This window comes from Aethalodelphis obliquidens, unplaced genomic scaffold, assembly GCF_003676395.1.
Source record: "Aethalodelphis obliquidens isolate GAN/ISIS:26980383/991018 unplaced genomic scaffold, ASM367639v1 scaffold12, whole genome shotgun sequence".
Taxonomy (NCBI): domain Eukaryota; kingdom Metazoa; phylum Chordata; class Mammalia; order Artiodactyla; family Delphinidae; genus Aethalodelphis; species Aethalodelphis obliquidens.
The window spans coordinates 16,765,508-16,772,285 of NW_020837956.1; the positions used below are offsets into that span (position 1 = coordinate 16,765,508).

The 6,778-nt window shown below is 37.0% G+C and overlaps 1 pseudogene across 1 annotated transcript; it reads left to right on the forward strand.

Annotated features, from left to right (window-relative positions):
* The first annotated feature begins 4,295 nt into the window (after positions 1-4,295).
* On the forward strand, positions 4,296-4,947 carry LOC113624134 (GTP-binding nuclear protein Ran pseudogene; annotated as a pseudogene). The gene has a single exon (XR_003434234.1). The product of XR_003434234.1 is annotated as a GTP-binding nuclear protein Ran pseudogene (transcript).
* Positions 4,948-6,778: the final 1,831 nt, after the last annotated feature.

Genomic DNA, 6,778 nt, shown 5'->3' on the forward strand with positions numbered 1-6,778 from the left:
TAAATGCCTTAAACTATTGTCCAAAATCCTTCAAGTGCTTTATAAGGTCTTCAAGATCTGCCCATGATTACTTCACCAGTTATATTTATGGCCTTGGTCCTCTCCCTCTGAGTTATGCTCTGAATCACCTGTATTTCCTGGAACTGCTCCTGATGATTCAAATCTCCATGTCTTTGAGCATGTGGTATTTAATAGACACCTTTCCTTCCTATTCAGGTTAACTCCTCTGAGACTTAGCTCACTTATCATTCCTTCCAAGGAGTTTTCTTTGATCCTCCCGGTCCTAATCAGAATCTCCCTGCTATGTGTTCTAAGAACAACTTGAGCTTACCTCAATCTCAATAGTAGGTTATCACAAATATGTTTTTCTAGTTAACATTTCATCTTTCTTCCCTACTATGAGTTCCATAAGGAAAGACTCAGCTTTACTGATTTTTGTGTCCTCAGGGTCTAATACAGTGTCTGACACATATTAGAAACTCAATAAATACTCATTAGGTGAAGTAATTAATCAATAAAGCCCTATATCCTTATGAACACCAAATTCTGAAACTGTGCTTGGTGGGGGCAGAAAAGAGGAAAAATGTGGCTTTTATACACACACACACACACACACACACACACACACACCACCTTAGGCTAATATATGCAAATATGGCCTATATAATTACCTCTACAAAGTAATTACCCAGCAATGATGCCCTGTCCTGGATCTCTAGGTAGTTCATGCTGCACTTTGTCCTTCTGTGATAACTGCCTTGCTTTTGCCTTTGAGATTCAGTTTGAGGGACAAGTGACTTATCTTGTACTAAGAGTTCATATTCCTTAGAATTGTGTGTTAACTTGTTTTTATAAACTAAACATATCTATTGAAGGCCTATGTGTTGGTTTTCCTGGAGATGCAAAATTCCTGCCCTCAAGGAGTTATAGCCTAAGCAGGGAGCTAAGTTCTCAGCTGAATGGAAAGAGCACTTACTGTAAAGAAACAGCATTGCAGAATAGGAAACAGCTTGAGAGCTGAAGTCTGTACATCTCAATCTGAGTTTCAGCTCTTGCCTAATATCACAGAACACCTGACCAGCATTTACCTCTTTTCTATGACTTCATTTTCTTATTTGCAAAAAGTGTAAAATAATAAGATAATATTAAAAGATAAAATGTAGATTATGATAATAATAGTAATAATCTATTACATGAAGTTTAATTGATATGAAAGTACTTTATAATAATAGCTATCATTTACGGCACACTTTACTACACAATCACTTAGATTCTTAATTTTACATTCACGTTCTTAATTTTATCTAATTCATGTAACAAGCCGATGTAGCATTTTAATCTCCAAGATACAGATGGAGAAATAGTGGTTCAGAGAGGTCAAGTAACTCATCCTATAGCACACAGCTGGAGACAGCAGACCAGGATTCAAACCCCAATCTGTATCACCCAAAGGCCAGGGATGCTAACCATTATATTACACTGCCTACTTTCAAACTGCCATGTAAATGTAATTTATGTACTCAGTTGTTCATATATAAACACTATGATGAAGTAGAGCACATGCTATAAATGAAAGTTGCCAATTAACCAAATTGTTTAGATTTTTCCATCTGTACGACGAGTGAGTCGGATCACATTAAATGAAACACTATCAAGCACTCTGCACAGCGGAGAGTACAGTATTAAAAATGCTAGCTAGATTATTGCTAAGTTACTTTCTATAATTCTGTGACATTTCATTCACATACAATTTTTTCAGAGGGTAACAAAGCATGGGATTTATATCAGAAGATACAAACTTATAAACCAGGCACTTATTTATGGAGGCCCTGAAGGCACTGGTAGTTTTGAGGTACTGTAAGGAACTCATGTTCAGATAAGCCACCACAACTATCCAGGAAACTTGTTACCATTTTGCAGGTGCTGAGAATCTGCTCCCAACTTTTTTAAACAGCCCAGGCTCAGAATTCATTCTCCAGCTAATTAAAAGCACAGTGTGTTCATGTTTTTCCCAGTGGACTCAATGCTACAGGAAGAGAAATTTCATGTTTTGTTTATCTAGTAGGAAGAGGGTAGTGGAATTGGCCGGGTGTGACCACCCTATTCCAAGAGCACCAAAGTATATTTTTAAAAAACCAGCTTTGAAATTCTCATTTGTTATAGACTGTTGGCCACCACCACCCTTCTTGTGTAATAAGCTCAGCTTATGAGCTGCAACAAAGCAGTCAGAGACAAACAAGCATTGTTGTCCACTCAGAGAGCCAGACAGACCAGAAGACAAGAATCCAAGGCGTAAGCCAAGATTTTAGGGCCTGATATGCAACAAAATCTAGGGCATACAGAATGAATCATGATTAAAGTTAATTCTATCTAGAAAGAGTCTGAAAAGACAGGAGTTAAAACATCATACAGGGCTTCTTTCAAACACAAGCCTAGTTAACCCTCACAACCTTGGGGGCATAGGTATGATTAAACTCAGTTTATAGATGGAGAAACGGAGCTTCAGGGAATTCAAGTGACTTGTCAGAGGTTACAAAATTAGTAAGAGATTTAGGGGAAGGGAGATAGATAATTAATTAAAAGTAAACAACTATTATGTGAATTTTTTTAAAGATTTAAACAAAGTGATATGAGAGTAATTAGAGGTAAGACTAATATTAGCTAGATGGAGTATATATTAGATAGACCATTGAATAACAAATTACTACAAACTTGACAGCCTAAAAAAAACACATATTTATCATCTCAGTTTTTGGGGGCTAGGAGTCTAGGCATGGCTTAGCTGGGTCCTCTTCTTAGGGTCTTCTGAGGCAGCAATCAAGGTATCAACAGGATTGTTTTCTCATCTAGGCTTCACTGAAGAAGAATCTACTTCCAGACTCACTCAGGTTGTTGGCAGAATTTATTTTCTTGCAGCTGTAGCACTGAGGTCAAGCTCCTTGATGGCCTTTGGAGTGAAGCTTACCTAAGTTCTTTGCCACATGGACATTCTCAATATGGCTACTTATTTCATCAAGTTAATAAGGAAATTCTCTAGCAAAACAGATTCTTAAATAATGTAGCATAATCATGCAAGTCATAGTCCATTCCTTTTGCCATATCCTATTGGTTAGAAGCAAGTCACAAGTCCATCCATACTCAGAGCATGGGAATGGACAAAGGCATGAATATCAGCAAGCAGGAATCATGAAGACCATCTTAGAGTCTCAAAGTTTAAAGATTCTATCCAATAATTTTACATAGCCTTAATTTCATAGGTATGTAACTATGCCTACTAGCCTAGGCATAGTTCTACAATATACGCATAAAATGGACACATCTACGCAATATAAGAGAAAACAATATTCTGTTATTGGTTGCCCTATGTATCCTTTTATTTATGTATTTTTCATTTTTCTGCAGGCTATTTTGAGATGAGGTAGAGCATCCTGAAAGGCATTCTGTTATACCAATGCTAGGATCACCTTTTTCTTTTGCTCTTGTAGAATTTTTCTGATTTCACTATTTTAATCAAATCATGAGAGAATACTGGTTTCACAGTTCTGGCCCCTCCTCTAGAATTATGCTGGAAAACAAACGTCTAAATATTAATTTCTAAATCATGTTAGAATTTTTAAATACAAACCAATGTATATAAATTATTGCAGCCTCATAATAATCTGAGCACGTATAATGGCTGCTTCATTTTTTATCTAAATTTAGCATAAATCAAGCTTATGTGGTAATATAACAGCTTCTGAGAGGAAGTGTCAATTCTATAAGTAATTGAAGCCCTCAGGGTCACATACACCTCTGCAACTGAGGGACTCCCTAGTCTAATACCTACTATTCTCTTATTACCTTCAGATAATTTGATAATTAAATTATTTGAACGGTATCCCAAAGAACTACAAATCTCCAAGGAAAGATTTTCATTCCAATAAGTGCATTCTAAAGAATACTGCTTATAAAGATGTTAAAATAAAATTTTTTTTAAAAAAAGAATATTGCTTAGACAAAAAATAGATTTATAAAGGGAACTTGGAATTTTTAAAATACAGCTGCATTGATTTTCTTCAAATTTCCTGGGTGCAGAAATAATCTTTTACTGGAAGAAAACTGTCACTTTGTTGAGAATTTAAGGGAGAAAGCCTATGATCTGAGATTAGATTAGCCTTAAGATCTAACCCCAAATTTTCTGCACTTGCTTAGTTTCTTTTTTTGTAATATTTGGATAATCCCCACCATAGGATTTTTGTAAGAATTTATGAGTTCAGTCAGAAGGGCACAGAGATGTTTCTGGAAGTAACATCACGATGGCTGCCCAAGAAGAGCCCCAAGTTCAGTTCAAACTTGTATTGGTTGGTGATGGTGGTACTGGAAAAACTACTGATACATTCGTGAAACGTCATCTGACTAGTGAATCTGAGAAGTATATAGCTACCTTGAGTGTTGAGGTCCATCCCCGTGTTCCATACCAACAAAGGACGGATTAAGTTCAATGTATGGGATACAGCTGGTCAGAAGAAATTTGGTGGACTGAGAGATGGCTATTATATCCAAGCTCATTGTGCCATTATAATGTTTGATGTAACATCGAGAGTTACTTACAAGAACATGCCTAACTGGCATAGAGATCTGGTACGAGTGTGTGAAAACACCCCCATCATGTTGTATGGCAACAAAGTGGATATTAAGGACAGGAAGGTTAAGGCAAAGTCAATTGTCTTCCACCGAAAGAAGAATCTTCAGTACTATGACATTTCTGCCAAAAGTAACTACAACTTTGAAAAGCCCTTCCTCTGGCTTGCTATAAAACTGATCAGAGACCCTAACTTGGAGTTCATTGCCATGCCTGCTCTCACCCCGCCAGAGGTGGTCATGGACCCAGCCTTGGCAGTGCGGTCTAAGCATCATCTAGAGGCTGCTCAGACAACTGCTCTCCCAGATGAAGATGATGACATGTGAGAAAGTGAAGCTGGAGCCCAGAGTCCGAAGTCTAGTCTTATAGGCAACTGTTCTGTGATGTCAGTGGTGCAGTGTGTTTGCCACTTTATTATATAGCTAAGCAGAACATGTGCTTAATCTTTGGGATGCTAAAGGAGATGAATGGGCTTCGGAGTGAATGTGGCAGTTAAAAAAAAAAAAACCTTCATTTTTTGGACCTGCATATTTAGCTGTTTTGCAACACAGTTGTTTCCTCCTTGAGTTTCAAGTATAAGACTGTTACAGTCACATCACTATATTCAGGGGTAGAATCTTGTTTTCTACTGTCATTCCCATTCCTTTTCATTTAGAATCAGAATAAAGTTGTATTTCAAATAAAAAAAAGAATTTATGATAGTTTCATGAGAAATAATAAATATAAATGTAACAAATATAACAAATAAATGTAATAAAAATAATCAACAAATATAATATCAAATATAAAGTATATAAGATTGTGACTGGTACCACCTAAGATTTTTTAAATCTGTAATTATAGTTCTTCATAGCTTGAAGCTGGATAGGACTAGACAGAAAGCCCTGCAGATGGGGTTTTGTCTATTTAACTGGTTGTTACCTTCAACTCTAATTGGCAATTTCTCTGACTCTCTCCTACCTGGCCTAGCTACACCCATGACTTGATTCCTTTTTCTCCTGCCTTTCATGATTTCTGATAACCCTTTCCACCACTGCTCACCCTTCTCTCTATTCCCACTCCCAACACACTCAAGGAAAGCTTTTCTCATCTGGCCTCAGCCATGCTCACTTGTAAAGCCCTCTGCTGCCCCCTATCAGTCATTGTGAGGGAATACCCACAACCTCCAGATAAATTCTCTCCCTCCCAATAAATCATGAATATTCCGTTTGCATTGAGTTCCAGTAAAAGGAAAGTTAACCTGAATTTTACAGTAGCAAAAATATAGAAAACCTACTGTGTTTTATGAATTTTTATGGGTAGACAGTGCCATTTTATCTTGGAATACATTTTTAAGGTAGTAGCAGAGAGTGGAAGAGAGACTCCTAATTCAAGCAAACTCTTTAATTACAAAGAAGTCAGGGCTTTTTGATGAATTCCAAGAACATATTCTAGAATAGCCTTGGATCTATTTGAGCTGCTATAACAAAATATAAAATACCATAGCGTAGGTGACCTAAACAACAGACACTTCTCATAGCTCTGAGAAACTGGAAGATCAGGGTGGCAGCAGTTTTGGTGTCTAATGGGAGCCCACTTCTTGGTTCATAGACAGCCATCTTCTCACTATGTCCTCACATGGTTGATGGGGGTCTCTTTTATAAGGGCATGAATTCCATTCATGAGGGCTCTATCCTCATGACCTAATCACCTCCCCAAAGCCTCACTTCCAAGCACCATCACACTAGGGATTAGGTTGCAACAAATGTATTTGGGGGGACAAAAACATTAAGTCTATAGCACCTTTTGACTAAGTGAAATAATGATAAATTGGTATTATGTAAAGCCTGTTGAATTTGTAGCTCAGTCCTTCCCTCCAAAAAAGAGACAAAAGAGAGAATGAGAGAAAATCATGCAGAACAGTGATTAAGAAATTTGAAATCAAACAGATCTGATGTTGATCTTCCTGAAAACCAGCAACTTTGGACAAGTTACTTAAACTCTCTGTACTGGATTTTCCTCTAGTAAATGGAAATAATAACAATACCAACTTCATAGCATTATTGCAAGTATTAAATGTGATAATATATTGCATGGCCTTCATCATAGTGCCAGGACATAGCTCTATTATTATTTTAAATGATCTTCAGGAATTTTTATCTGGCTTTTATGGAATCT